The sequence below is a fragment of the Dipodomys merriami genome, unplaced genomic scaffold (genome assembly GCF_024711535.1).
Source record: "Dipodomys merriami isolate MVZ:Mamm:240054 unplaced genomic scaffold, mDipMer1.0.p SCAF_39, whole genome shotgun sequence".
NCBI lineage: Eukaryota > Metazoa > Chordata > Mammalia > Rodentia > Heteromyidae > Dipodomys > Dipodomys merriami.
The window spans coordinates 13,286,311-13,301,662 of record NW_027205492.1 but is presented as its reverse complement, the minus strand read 5'-3'; the positions used below and the strand labels follow the sequence as shown (position 1 = coordinate 13,301,662).

General features: G+C 50.4%; 1 protein-coding gene across 4 annotated transcripts in view; it reads right to left on the bottom strand.

Moving 5' to 3' along the window:
• The window catches only part of Phactr3 (phosphatase and actin regulator 3), a 123,922-nt gene that overhangs the window by 87,803 nt on the left and 20,767 nt on the right, over window positions 1-15,352 (bottom strand). The window contains exon 1 of one of the 4 annotated variants that reach the window (XM_069990094.1): window positions 910-991. The exons of the other annotated variants lie outside the window; for them this stretch is intronic. The gene's annotated coding sequence lies outside the window, so the exon portion shown is untranslated. Of the gene's footprint in view, window positions 1-909; window positions 992-15,352 lie in introns of those variants that run through there. 4 annotated transcript variants of the gene reach the window in all.

Below are 15,352 nucleotides of genomic sequence, written 5' to 3'. Positions count from 1 at the left end.
AAGGGGGCTGGCAGGGCGGCCTCCCCCCGCTCTCCTGAGGTCCTGGGGATCCAGCATCAACAAATCGCACGGTGTCAGATCAGCTGCAGCGTGGGGACTAGAGAACTTCACGCTCCTCAGGCTCGGTGGAAGACTGCAGTCTCAGCTTTCCCAGCTCCTTTCCCAGCCCCAACTCCACACGCCCAGTTTTGTGTCCCAAGCACTTTTCAAGACCCCAAATCCATAAATCATGCTACTTGCAAAATCAAACAAGAACAAACTGAGCACAGACACAGACACAGACACAGACACAGACACAGACACAGACACAGACACACACACACACACACACACACACACACACACACACACACACACACACACACACACACACACACACAAAAGCTACTCAAGCCAGCACCCCCTGGCAGAGCTTCCTATGAGGTAGGTACTAACTCCTGAGATGAGAAGATTTACTCTCAGCCCCACAGGAAGGCTTAAACCTTCACTGCAGAAGGCAGCTCTGTTTATGCCAAATTTTCGCAGCATCTAGTTTTTTAAGAAGAGGTAGGCCCTGCCTATTGGTGCCAATCTATTATTCCCTAGAAGTCATTCTCACAATCTGGAGATGAAGAGCCATCCAGGTGGTTTTATTTTCAGCCCAGAAGTAACAGATTAAAATGACATTCACAGAGAAACACAAGCCTCCACTGGCCCTTTCTGGGCCATGGGGGAAGCACCCAGGCTGGTGGGTCCTGGTTGACCCATGCAGGGATCCTACACCCTGGAAGCCCAGACTCCAGAGGAAACATAGCGACTGATCAGCCGGGGTGTGGGGGGGAGCAGTCCCAGGGCCTTCTTCCAGCCGCCTTCCCTGCACGCACAGCCCCCCTCTCATCCCACCAGAGGCCTCTGCAGGACCTAACTTGCCTTAGGCTCAAGGGTTGATGGTTCTGGACGCAGGTCTCCATCTTCCCCAGCAGTCCGGCTTCTCTGCAGACTAGCTGTCCTGGGAGGCAGAGGTTGGCGAGGAGCCCCGTGGCTCTCCCTGGCTCCTCCCGCGAGCCGAGCTCCCCAAGGGGAACAAAATAAAAACCTGCAGGCTGCGCAGCGTGCAATTGTCAGGAAGCTCCTGTCTGCCTTTGGGGGCCGAAGCCCGTTATTATCTGTAAACATTCTTAAATATAGACGCGCAGGAGCAGGGTGGGGCTAGGGTGAGGAGGACAGCCCAGGGCCTGCAGAGCAGCCTGAAAGCCAGTGGCCCCAGAGTCAGGCCCCTGCGCCTTAGCTCAGCCTGGGTCCTCTGGGCGCCAGTGACTATCACCCAGCACTGTCAGGACCCTGCCCAGGCTGGCAGAAATCTCCAGGGCCGGAGCTCCAAACTCGACACCGACAACTCAAGTCCTCCGCCACCCCCCCTGCCTCAGTGCCAGCTCCCAGGACTCTGCAAGGAGTTTCTGTGGGCTCTGGCTCCATCTCCATGCCCTGAGCAGGGTCCCAAGGCAACCATTGCATGTGAGGCTCTGGAGGCGGGCCCAGAGCCCGGCCACGGGGCCCACCACAGATGAAGGGCCCCTCCCACCCCTGGGGAGGACAACACATGCTGCGAGGTCAGAGGGTGGAAGGTCAGCGGAGCCAGGCTCACTGAAATCCAACACCTAGTCCAGGCACGGGGTCACGGTGGTCCTGGCCAATGCTTCCCTATCCCTGCAGACATTTGGGGATACGGGTTTTCGTTTGGTGCCTGAACTGGGGCTTGAACTGAAAGCCTGACCCTTACCTTTTTCACTCACAGCTAATGCTCTGCCACTTGACCCACAGCTCCAATTCCATCTTTTGGCTGGTTTGTTGGAGATAAGAGTCTCACGGACTTTCCTGCCTGGTCTGGCTTCAAATCATACTCCTCAGGTCTCAGCTTCCTGAGTAGCTAGGTTATAGGCTTGAGCCACCAACACCCAGCAGATGCAGACTTCCTTGAGGGGGCTGTGCTGTTCATTGCAGGATTGTGGCCATGTCTCTGACCTCTACCCACTCGATGCCAGCAGCACCCCTCCCGTATGATGACCACAGACTGCACATGTCTGGGGGGCAGGGTGATGAGAAGTTAAGGCCAGGGGGGGCAGACTCCCCGCCTTCTACCTCATAACCACAGCAGCCCAGGGCAGGGCCTGCATGCCTCAGCATCAGTGTGTTCTTGGTACGAGGGGTACAAAGACCCCAGAGAGCTCAGCTCTGGACTGGAGGCAAACCAAAAATGCTTTGCTACTAGGTTGGCGGTTTCCCTCGGAATCAAATCTGCTGTGGGAAAATCGCAGGGCACACTCCATGACCAACAGCGTACTGGGTACTTCAGGGAGGTGGACACCAAGTACCCTCTGCTCTTCCCTCCTCCACCCTCTCCCCCAGTCCCCACGGGCACCATGAAATCAAACACCTTTGTGCACCATAGCTCAGCACAGCCCTTCAGAACAGCAAGTCCTGAGGACATTCAACTTCTTGAATCTTGTCTCAGAATCTATTCTGGACAAAAATAATCTGCCCCAAATCCAGCACACACAGGAAGGATTGACTGCACTATTAGTAATCACGCCAATCACGGCAAAGCATTAGAGACACCTCACACCAGAGGGAAGAGCGAAGTAAAGTCACGGAAGTGGGTGTTCCATCGCGAGGCTGCTTACACCAGGCCTGCAATTTTGGAAATGAAGCTTCAATTTAGAAGTACTTGAAATAAATTCGTTCCCTTGATTATAAAATAAGATGAACCAAATGAAGAAGGTGCGGAGTGAGCCCACTACACCGGCGGGGGGCGGGGAAGGGCAGAGTGCGCGCTCCCGTGTGGCTGAGCCCCCGACAGCCTGGAAGGACGGTCACTCTTGGGTGAAATCAGATGGCGCTGCACAGCCCAGCACCGCCGGGGCTGACCTGTGAAAGGGGGGCCTCTGCCAGGCCTGTGGAAGATGCAGACCACTCCTGGCGAGCCACAGAGGTGAGATCTGAAGGAGGGATGAACTCCTTTGCCATCTGGAGCTCTCTAAATGGACCTGCAAGCAGCCCTGTGGCCCAGCCAAGGGAGGGGGAGCCGAGCAAGGTGTGGTTGCATGATTTTTGCCAGCAACAAGGAGCCAGGGCACTGAGGGCAGAGAGGAATGCTGGGACTTGGGAGTGGTCCATAGAAGGTCAAGACTGAGGTGCCAGGGCCAGGCAAGCACAGCCCTGGAGAGTCTGGCAAGTGGTGGAAATCATGCCCGGAAAGGGACGGAGTCTGGAGCAGCCTCCCTGGGAGTAGGACTGAGGACAAGGTCCCACGGAGGCACAAGCAGGGAAGCTGCTACTCCAGGCCCGCTTTGGAGGAAAAGCCATCTGTGTGACTCAGTGGTCATGGGTATGACCAGGAAGGAGGTCACTGTGGACACTGACAGGGGACTGGGAACAACCACATTGCTGTATCTCTCTCGTGGATTATTCATGCTCCTTCTACACGCAAGGCCCTATACACGCTGAGGTTTTTCATATCCTTTTGCTACTTACCCAACATTTCCCAGTCCACTAAATAAAGTATGTCCTTAATAGCTAAGTACTTATAATTCTCTCCTGACTGTTTAATCAAGAAGAATCATAAGGGAGCAAGCACTTGTCAATAATTTATGCTCAAGAGTAGTGGAGACTTCAATAACCATCGTATAATCTACCTGTTTTGCAAACATGCAACACAAATTGGCTCCCTGCCAATCACATTCCCAAATTCTCCGATCCTTTTCACAACCCCATCCTTAAATGTCTCCATCTCTGTTGCATGGAGCAAGAAACGTAAATTCAGAGATGTTCAGAGCCCATCCCAAGGCCGCACAGCTAGCGGGGGTCAGAGCAGGAATGAGAGCCCAGGGCCAGGTGTCCCCTGCATAGCCCACTGTCAATGAGCCCAGCTTGGTGCAGTATCTTGCAGTCATGCTACTAAAAAGCACACAACCTTCACTATGTCAAGCCTCTGGTCAGTCTCCCAGTACATGTATCACTACGTCTGGATACACCAAAGTTTTTCACTGTGGGCAGAAAACAATGAACCCAAGAGTCTTGCAAGACAGAGTTGTAACCCATACTCACAGGTCCACGGGTATTTCTGGCTGAGTGGCTCAGTGTCCTTATGCTGGTATCTAGCTGTTCCTCAAAGCCATTGGTGGCTCAGGCCGGGAGTCTGAAGCCATCCACCCAAAGCAGCTCTGTCTCTGGTGGGCTGAACGGATTCCTGTCTACAGGGAACCTCAGGGCGGGACCTCCGTGACAAATAAGGTTGCTGCCGATGTCACTAGTGAGGTTGAAATGAGGTCATCCAAGGTGATGGTGGATCCTAAACCCATGAGGCTGCGTGCAGATGGAGAGGAGACCGGAGCCACGCAGCCAGAAACCATGGCCACCAGAAGCAGGAAGGACTTTTCCTGAGAGCCTTTGGAGGGTGCCTGGCCGGGCGGACCCCTTCGGTTCAGGGCCCAGAGCTGTGATGGAGCAACGTCTAGTGTTTGAAGCCGCTGAGTGTGAGGGCGTTTGTCACAGTCACCCAGGAAACTAACACTCTCCTTCAGCGTTCCACAAGTTCCCAGGTCGCAGAGCGAGACAGCTCCCCTCTCGCGTGGTCCTGGGTGGCTCCGCATCTCTCCATCCACGGTCCCGTCCAGGCCCGGGGGTCCCCCAGCCTCCTCTCTAGCAGTGGCATCTGACAGCAACGCAAATCGAATCCTGCCGCTCACCTACTTAACACCCTTCCCGGCGTGGTTAGGCTGACATCCAAGTGTGTTCGCACAGCTAGGCAGCCTCAGCACTGGGGCCCGCCGGCTCCTCCTGCCAGCCAGGCACACCACGGCCGCTGCTCTTTCTGTTCCCAAGCGCGCTCCGCACCTTCTCCCGCCCACTGCCTGCTCCTCATCTGGAGTGTGCCCCCCCACCTCACCCCTAGAGCCTCAGGCTGGGGCCGCCTCCACATAAAGCCACACCGGCACCACTCCCCGGCCCTAGGCCAGGTTCCCCTGCAATGGCCCTCCATACCCCAAGAAGCACCTTGCTCTTCTCTGTCCCCTGCTCTGAACCACAGTCCTGGGACAACAAGGTGAGCTTCCAAACAGGCCACAGCCCCTCCATCGGCTGTACAGTGTCCGCACTCAGAAGACCTGGGTAGAGAGTGAGTACACGAATGAAGGAAGAAGGAATGATGCACAACTTGGCACATGTTAAATATATAAGGCCCATGTTAAACTGTCTGCTCTGTGCATGCCCTGAGCACAACACAGCAACGTGTGCTCTTACAGCGTGGCTATCTTGGTCCGGGTTGATGGCGTCTGGTTCTGACTGGTCACCTGGTGGACAGAAGGTGCCAGGAGAGATTTCACGGTCACACCATCTACCTGCAGGAGCCAGTCATGCGTGCAGATCACATTTCCATCTCATCAGACTTCCTGAAGATCCCCATCGAGAGGCACGTCTGTTACTCCATGGCCAACTCAAGGCCGGAGGAGCCAAGGCCACGGGCGCGAGGGAGATTGCCTGCCTCCGCCCCTCAGGCAGCCCTACGGAAGCCCAAGCTGGTCAGTCTTCCAACACGGTCCAGAGGACTTGCCCAAACACCTGTGCTAGTTCATCGGAAGGCCATGCCTGAGGGCCGAAGGCCACGTCCTAAAATGAGATCCTAGAAGTTGTCAAGGAGGTGTAGGACACAGACAGCCTGACCTTGGCCTGGTGACAGGAAACAGTGGTAGAATCCTCATCACAGCAGAGGAAGAGCAAGGCTAGGAGACCACCGCTTCCCCTGGCTCAGAGTTCCTTACTACACAGAAAGCCCACCACCTGCGTGCATCCTCCACTGTCCTTGCCCTGCCCCGCTATGCCTGGGTTGCAGGAAAGTCTGGAAAACTTGGACTACACACTGTCCATTTTAAATGACATTAGGAAAAGGAGAGGCACAGTGCACAGACACCTTCACAGACATCCAATACCTCAGCCTTGTGTCCATCCACCTTTGAACACAGACGGAAGGGAGAACAAATAGAGCGCCAGTTAATTTCTTCCTGACAGCTCAGCTCCATAGTTCGTCTAGGCAAAGGCAATGACTATTATATTCTCTATAGTTTTTCTTTAAGGACAAAATTGGGAGTGTTTCATAAAACCAACCAAGCTGTCCTGGAACGGGGTCCTAATGGTGTGCTGTTTACATACAGCAAACATTTGTCTGAGATCCGGAGCCTGGAGACGGAGCGGTGGAGAGCATTGTTCAATGGCTCTGCCCACTGAAACAGGCAGCATGCACCAGGCACAGGAAGGAGAAACCTGCTGCTATTTTAATGAAGCTCAGGTGTCCAGGGGGGCAGATTAGAACGGGAAGAACTCCCAGCCACACAGTGGGTCTTTAGCCCCAGCTACTGAGACACAGGGGCCCCCGCCCAGGGAGAAGCAGCTGCTAGCTGAAGATGGGGGCCAAGAAGGAGTGGAGGGAACCCTGCACTCCAGGTCTCTGCAGTTCCCAAAGGCTGAAGCAGGGAGAAGAGCTGGAAGAAGCCACGGGAAGCCCTCCTTTCTAGAATTTCCAGGGCCCAGGGGAAAGCCGGCGGGGGGGGGGGGGGGGGAAGGGAGACTCTCCAGCAGATCTTAGACCAAGGACAGCCCTTGGGGACCCACAGCTGAAACCCCAAGGTTTCAACATGGTAAAAGAGATTCCAAGATTCAGAAAGCCGGCACCTCTGCTCAAATAGCCTTCCAGAGGCCACGTCATATCAAAGGGAATGAGGCATGAGGCCGTGAACTAAATCAAACTAAAGCAACAGCAGATCCAGCTCAACCTGGACGAGACTGACGAGGTGCCCCAGCTCTGATAAGCAGAAGGATGGGAATATATCGATGGCTATTTGGCTTAAAACGTCATGTACTACAAAATAAGATGTTTGAAGACGAAAGAATTTTAAATTCATAGTCAAAAAGGAAAGCAATAGAGGAAGACCCCAAACAGCCAAGGCTCTGAGGTCAGAAGCCAGACACATTAAAGTAACTATGGTGACAACTTTACAGTAACCACGATAATATTAAGGTAACTATGATAACAATTTCAAAGTGCCATTTGTGGATGCTGGACAATTACACCTTAAAAGACAGAAAAATGAAACCCATGGAAAGTGTAGGAACAGCCAAATGATTTCCACGTACAGCCAAGATGCCATTTGCATTAGACTCGTATTAGATGGTCCTCATTGAGACGGGGCAGGGCAAGGAGACTGACAGGTATGGAAGGACCAAGGCTGTCTGGGTTAAACTTTGAAGACATCTGATTTAATTGGATCACCCCATAAAAAACCATAAACCCCTGAAAAACTGTCAAGAAACAAAACAAAAAACCCCTCCAGAGCAACCATCTGGTAATTGGTGAAGACCAACAGCTTGGTGTGACAGGACAGAGCTAGCGTCCCAGAGAAGTCAGGGAAGGGAGATGAGGAGGAGGTCAGGAGATATGTCCCGCCCTCTGTCATTTCACATATTCCACCCCACCAACCAAAGCCATAGCAAAGTCTCCACGGGGGAGTGATTGGCAGGTGTCGGGGGAGGGGAGGAATAACCCCTCAAAGAGTCCATGCACCTCACAAACACACAAACAACTAATGACACGCCGGAGGAAAGGGAAGCCAATAGCCAGAGTTGTGAAGTACGTTATCTAAAAAGTCTAGCTTTGGGGGGAAAAGTGACAAGATGTATAAAACACAGGACAGTGTCACCGATGTGCGAAGAAAAGCAGACAACAAAAATATCCCACAAAAGGCACTTGTCAGACATAGCAGAGAAAGACTTCAAAGTACCTATGGCAGACGTAGTCTAGTGGCCATGTCCTATCAAACAGGATTTCAATAGACAGTTCCCAGCACACAAGGCTATGCCTGTCATCCTAGCTACTCAGGAGGCTGAGATGAGGATCACTGTTAGAAGCCAGCTTAGGCAGAAAAATCCATGAAACTCTTACCTTCAACTAAGCAGCAAAAATCTGGAAGTGGAAGGGTGGCTTAAGTGGTAGAGCACTAGCTTTAAGTGAACAAACTAAGCCATAGCTCAGGACCCTGAGTTCAAGTCTCAATATTAGCACAGAAAATGAGAGGGAGGAGAGAGAGAGAGAGAGAGAGAGAGAGAGAGAGAGAGAGAGAGAGAGAGAGAGAGAGAGAGAGAGAGAGAGAGAGAAACTTAAAAGAATCAAAAGGAACTTCTAGAATTCAAAATTATAATAAAGTGAGATTCATTAAGAGGGGTTGAGCAGTACATTTGAACTGAAAGAAGAGTCATTGATATTAGGAATTGTCCAATTTGAAGAACAGAGAAAATAGGAAGAAAAATTACTAAAAGTCATCAGAGACTTATGGGACGCCATTAAGCAGACCAATATAGTAATAAGTGGAGTGCAGAGAGTGGGAAGAATGAGGACCAGGAGAAGTTCTCAGAGATGAAAGGGCTGAACCTCTCCCAATACGTTTATTTTCAAAATGTCCTCATCTACAAATCCACGAGGGCCAACCAGGAGGATAAATGCAGAGCCCAGATGCACCCCAGATGCACCAAGGCCAAAAAGCACTGAAAGTATCCTGAGTCCGAGGACAGGACAAAGAGGAGAAGGCTGGTGAGGTCGGTGGTGACTTCCCATCAGAAACCAGGGCAGGCTGGAGGCAGGCTGGAGGTGGCACTGCACTTCCCCAGTGCTAAAAGGGAAATGCTGACAACCAGGAATCACCACCACAAAACTTCCTTTCCCAAATGAGTGCGAATTAAAGACATTCCCATGAAATCCAGTTTGACTGGATATCACTACAGGATTGGCCTTTTGAGAAAAGCTAGGGGTTGGTCAGTCTGAGAACAAATATTATAAAACAGTCATTCAAATCAATCTATTCTGCTTTCTGATATGAAAATCACCGCCACTCTGAAGAATGCAGTCCAAAGGGGTTCATGTCTTTTCAACAATTATAAAGGGGGAGGAAAGGGGGGAGGGAGGGAGGGAAAGGGAGAGGGAGAGGGAGGGAGGGAGGGAGAGGGACAGAGGAACAGGGGGAAGGGAAAAAGGGAGAGGGAGAGGGAGAGGGAGAGGGAGAGAGGGAGGGAGAGGAGGGGGATCAGAGAAATAAATACCAATAGCCAGAATTATCAACTTATTACTACCTTGACACAGTTGCTTAAGATGAGTTTTCTTTTTTTTTAGAAAACAAAATCAATAAAATAAGTATGTGTCCAACCATGAAACCCAGTAAGGAACAAAGCTTTATCCGTGGAGTTCCAGCCTCTGCAGTCATCCCTTGTCTTCCTATCTCTGCAAGTGCTCATGCAAGACACCCCACTGGCTCCAGTGTGGACTCCTCACACCCCTGCTTTCCACACCCCTGGACTGACATTCAGTCCCTGCTGGCCGACTGACTGACTGACTGCTACTCAAACGGAAAAAACAAAGGTTCTTGAAGATGTCCCTGCTGTTCCTGGATGAGATTCTCCAGGCAAAGGAGAAATGTGCAGAGTGGCGAAGAATTATAGGGTTGTAGGCTTCTCTCTGCAGGAGCTGTGCCACACAGCCAGGCACTGAGTGCCCACAGTGTGCCCCGTCACCATCCCTTAGCTACATTCACCATGGCGCCATCGTGGTTTCTGCCAGTGGGATGGGTAGACATAATATTCTGCAGCTTCCATTCGCGTTGGACGGGACTGTGTTTCAGAACCCCAGTGTCTTACTTTAATGAGAAGATGTGCTTTCCCTCGCCTCCCACCACAGGAACAGTCCTCATCATGCCAAAGACAGAAGATAGCTGTTGATGTCTTCCGTAAGAACACAGAACTTTATAGATGCAATTCTTCATGGAAACCTGAGGTGTGTGCCATGGATGAGGCATATGCATTATTAATTTTAGAGGAATGTGCAAGTGTCATCAAACAGCCCTGCTTGGAATTCCCTGATTTAAAAAAATAAGGATTCTTTTGATGCATAAATATTTCTTTACTTCCTTTGTTTGGCAGTGGAAATACAGATTTCTAAGAATCCTGCCCTAGAAAACAATGGCTTAAGAAGAATGCACATTTCATCTTATATTGCAAATATTATTCTGTACATGGAGCCTAGTATTTCATTATTTATAGTTGGATGTTTTTGTTCGTGGCCAGAGTAAAATCCCTCCTGGGTCCCTTTACATCTATTTCTATACCCATAAAAGTAAAATATGTGCACATTTATAAATTATTCACCTGTGCTTTCACTGATGTGCCAAACTTACCTTTTGACCCTAAGAAAAAAAAATAAAACAGGAAGCATATCGTGAAGCGTATCATGAAGGCTTTGTTTCTGAACACATGAAGGAATTTCTTTGTTTCATATTGTTAACACGTGGATTAGTGCCTCGTGTGGAAGGCACATTCCCTGTTCACCAGTGACACCTGTGGACTACAGAAAAGGCGCCACAGACTGTGACTTAATCATAAACGGTGGAGGGATGGGGGAGACAAAAAACAGTTCACACCAATCCATTGGTAATGGCTCCTGTGTTCTGAGCTGTAATCAGCATTTCCAACCATGGCTGATGCTTTAGCAAGGGGAGGGGCAAGTACAAAGAGAACTTCAGTGAAACCCCAGGTGTCTACTATCACACCACAGAGTCGTATCATACCACACAACTTAGCCTCCAGTGAACACGAACTATATGCAAGATTTAGGGGAAATACCAATACACTTTTCTACATCTTTGCAAGAGAATCCACAGGCATCAGGCATTGAACAGAGCTGATCTTCCCTAACCATTGCCACCGTGACTTCTTACGGCTATTTCATACACAGTGTTGTTTTTTTTTTCCTAATCGCTCGCCACAACATCGCACTCTCATTAGTCTTCCATACGTATGTGTAAATGCACACACAATGAGAAGTCACGGGGAGAAAATTCTGAAACTCAGGTAAACAGCAATTACGTGGCATACAAGCTCTGGGGGAGTCACATTTCTCTTTATCAAACTCCTAAGCCAATGTGGCTGAGCTGGATGGGGCAACGGGACCCACCCTTCCACTGACCACACCGTAGTACCTCTCTCAACTGAAGGGCTTCCCCACGGGGGACCATGGGGCAGCCATGAGCCTGGAACATTCCATACCGCAGCAGTGCGGGCCAAGCCCGAGGGAGGGGCCTGTCTGTGTCTCCCCTACACTGTGGGATGCCCAGACCCTCAAACCACCACTCGCTGAGCACCTGGGCCACAGACTCTATGTCACTAGCAAAGCCTGAACAGCAGCAATCACAGTGGCAGGAGCCTGGCGCTGCTGCCCAGAGAAGAAAGATGCTTCCATTCATCGATCAATCACTATGTGCAGGCAGTGTGCTAGGTCCTGGCAACGGCTATTTCAACAAAAACCTTCCCACATAAAACACAGTGCTCTACATTTCCATTAAAACACAGACCCACTGTTTTACTGAAACACACACACACACACACGTGCACACACAAGGACAAACAGCTATCATTGTGTATAACTAATACATGTCCAGATAGTGACAAGAGAACTCAGAAGTAAAGGAGGAGGAGGTCAGGCAGTGCCTGACTCGGGAGGAGAGGGTGAACTTTGGCTATGGTGGCCTGGGAGGGTCAATTAGAGCTGAGACTGGGACGGGAACAAAGAAGAGCCACTGATGGAGGAGAGGGCTGGGAAGAGGTCTTCCTTCCTGAGTCATAAAAATACTGTTCTTCTAAATAATATACTCCTGTCCTCTGGGAACAGGTGGCAGTCCAGACTGTGGAGGTCTTGCCTAGAGAATCAGACCATGCAAGAAGAAGGAGAAGGAGAAAGAAGAAGAGGAAGAAGAAGGAAGGAGGAGGAGGAGGAAAAGGAGGAGGAAGAGGAGGAGCAAACAACTGTGCCAACACCTGCAGGAACACCATGGGTGGGTGAGGCAGGAGAGTGCGGCTGGAGTTGCGGGGTGAGCCCGAGGACCCCCCCACAGTCCTGCAAGACTCTGCACACTCTTCAGAGCAGACAGGCAGCCTCAGTCTGGCAGCAACAAACACTGTCTGCTAAACACGGTGCCCTGGACTAGATCCTACAGTCCCAGCTGGGAACAAGGCAGACCAGTTCCTTCCAGGTGTGGGGCCCAGACTTGAACGTGGGTGGGAGGAGGTGGGCAGGAAAAGAGGAGATGGGGTTGACACTGAGCAACCGAGGTCACAGATGCTGTGCGTTCCCTTTATAACAGAGCAGAGTTAATGCAAAACTATTCTCTCCTCTCCTACTAAGCAGATACACAGGAGCTCAGCCCTGCAACCACCTGCTGCCGGCCATGAGCTGGTGGCACCCACCAGCTGGTGGGTGGTGGTGACTCTCACCGGAAGGGAGGCCTTGTCTTCTGTGCTTCTCGGGGCTCCATGGCCCTGAGAGCTGCCTGCTCCTGGCAGGCTCCAGCTGAACTCCCACATCACAAGGAGCCTTTTCCACTTCACTGGCCTAGAAGCTTCCCATGGCTTCATGACTTTCAGTAGCTGTTCAATACGTATTTGCAGGTGGGGACTGGAACGTCCAGCTCTGGTAGAGGGTTTGCTTGACATGTGCGAAAGCCCTCAGTGTGATCCCCACTACTTTAAAAAAAAATGTAGGATGGACAGGTAGACAGGACTGCTCTGGAGCCTTCCAGGTCTGCTGATGCCAGAGAAGAGGATGTGGCTCCTGTGCTGAGCTGCTGACCCCACCTGCCCTCTAGCAGAGCCAGGAATACTCTAGGAGGCCTCCAGGCAACAGGAAATGGGACTTGACACAGGCTGGGTGCTCCCTTCAGAGAATACCCAAACTGTGACTGTGGAGGACGTAAGCAGAAGGCTTCTGTGCCCAGCCCCCTTTCCTTTTGGAGTCAAGTATTTTTAGCCAAGGAAAGGGATTGTGTCAGTTCGAGTTCGTCTCTGCACTCGGCCAGCCACGCCGTGCCATGAGCCGTCTCACTCCCGTTAGCCTCTCTGCTCCATCAGGCGTGCACCCAAATCTCCTGCACTGCCAAGAAAAAGGAATTCTCCCACTGGGATTTTATTTAGATGCATCTTAGCATGCAGTGTTTGCCTTCTAATTTTAGAGTCTAATTACCCTGTGAAGATGGAGGCAAACGTCTGCTCTCCTGGAGCAAGGGCAGAGTGGTATACAGAATTGTTTTTTAAAAAATGGACAAAACCTATTAGCAAAAGACAACATTCCAGTTATCCCATTAAATCAAGATGCTAAAATAATAACAGCATAATTGCTGAATCCCTCCCCTGTCCCAGGTTGAGAAGTTGAGGAAATTTTAAAGCAATAACAGGATTGGATGTAAATAGTTCCCAAGGGAAGGAACAAATATCATAAATAAGGAGAAAAACGCCATTCCCCCAGTGCCCACGGTGAATGCTTGGGTGCTGTATGGCATACTTTACCATCCTGCTCTGATCTCTGGTGCTCATGAAAGAATTAAGTTCTTCAAGGCTCATCAGAGAGCTATCTCCATGTGCAGAGCCCTCCTGCCCACATGAGCGTGTGCTGCTATGATGTGAAGGCACAATATGCTGGGGAGCTGCTGGGTTCCAACTGCCATTTCTCTGACCCTGGAATCCTGCTTCTCATCAGAAGCTGGGCAAAGTGGTGCATGCCTTTAATCCTAGCTACTCAGGAGGTGGAGATCGGGGAAATTGTTGTTTGAAGCCAGCAGAGCAGAGGCAGGGAGAGAGAAAGGGAGGAGGGAAGAAAGAAGGAAGGAAGGGACTTACTAGAGGTAAGTGCAAAAAAAGCAATTAGCAAAAAGTCACAGAGTCATTTCTTCTGGGAACAACACATGCAGACCAAGTTCATATTCTAGAGCATCTGGTTTCAAGAATCCTGAACAGTGTGCAGGAGCCCTTAATATTAATTTAATCAGAGTGTATACCGGATGATCCCTATATAAGAAATACGAAAATGTAGCCACATTTATTTTGGGGAGTGGAGCAAGAATCTGTGTTTTCAGTAATAAATTTTTTCTAATCAGAATTAAGAAAGCCTAAAAGAAATAAACTAAGAGCCATCCAACAAATGAGGAAATAAATAGCCAAGAAAACTATCCAATATAGTACCCTCAAAAGACCCAAAGGCCAGAAAAGGCGGAATCTTAGGCAGTACTTGTCTGAGTCGCTTGTGCTGACTGCTCCTTTCCAGGTGCGGATGTCCTCCAGAAAGAACAACCACAACCACCTCTGACCACCAGTCGGCTACCACACTGGTTACCAACCACCAACCACTACCTGCCGGCCACCACCTGTGATCGATCACTACTGCTGACCACCATTGCTGGTCACTAACCGTCAACCAACACCTAACAGCCACCACCTGTGATCACCACTGCCCACCACCACTGCTGATCACCACCTGCAAACACTGGAATCCAAAGGCTCAGTAAAGCCTGTGACCCTCCCTCATGTGGCGGCCTTGTCTGTCCTCAGGGTTCTGAATAGGATCGCAGAATAAGAGAGGCTCTCTGTGTTCCTCAAAGTAACTTCCAGCAGGGGTATCAGTCTTCTATTTGCTTTTTGTTTGTTTGTTTGTTTGGTGGCACTGTGTTTAACTCTGTCTCACAATTGCTGGGTGAGCATTCTACCTCCTGAGCCAGGCCTTCCGTCACCCCTTTTTGCTTTGGCTGTTATTGGAAAAAGCGTCTTACTCTTAGCCCAGGTCAGCCTGGACTGTGATCCTCCTATTTATGCTTTTCTTTGTCACTGGATGCGAGGAGCATACCATGCCTCCTAGCCTTTGCTTTTGAGATGGAGTCTCATGAACTTTTTGCGCAGGCTGGCCTGAAACCATAATCCTCCCAATTTGGGCTTGCTAAGCAGCAGGGATTACAGGCATGAGCTGCTGGCCCCAGTTGGTATTTTGGTCTTCAGACTCCAGTTAAAAGTTTTGCCATTGGTTCTCCTACTTCTCATATTTTCAGTCTCATCAGCACCCGAGTCCTTAGCTTGCTGAGTACTGGAACTTCTCAGTCTCCAAACTCATTAGCCAATTCCTTCTGATAAATCTTGATTGGCGATGTAGTATTTTTCTAGAGAATCTAGATTAATATAAATACATATCTACATACATTATAGGTTTATATGCATATTTAAAAATTAATATCCAGCCAGGTGACAGTGTTTCACACCTGTAATCCTAGCTACTCAGGAGGCTGAGATCTGAGGATTGTGGTTTGAAGCCAACAAGGGCAGGAATGTCCATGAGACCCTTATCTCTACTAACACAGCTGCAAGTGGACCTGTGGTTCAAGTGGTAGAACACTAGCCTTGAGCACAGTTCAGGGACAGTGCCCAGGCTCTGAGTTCAGCCCCAGGACCAACAACAACAAAAATAGTA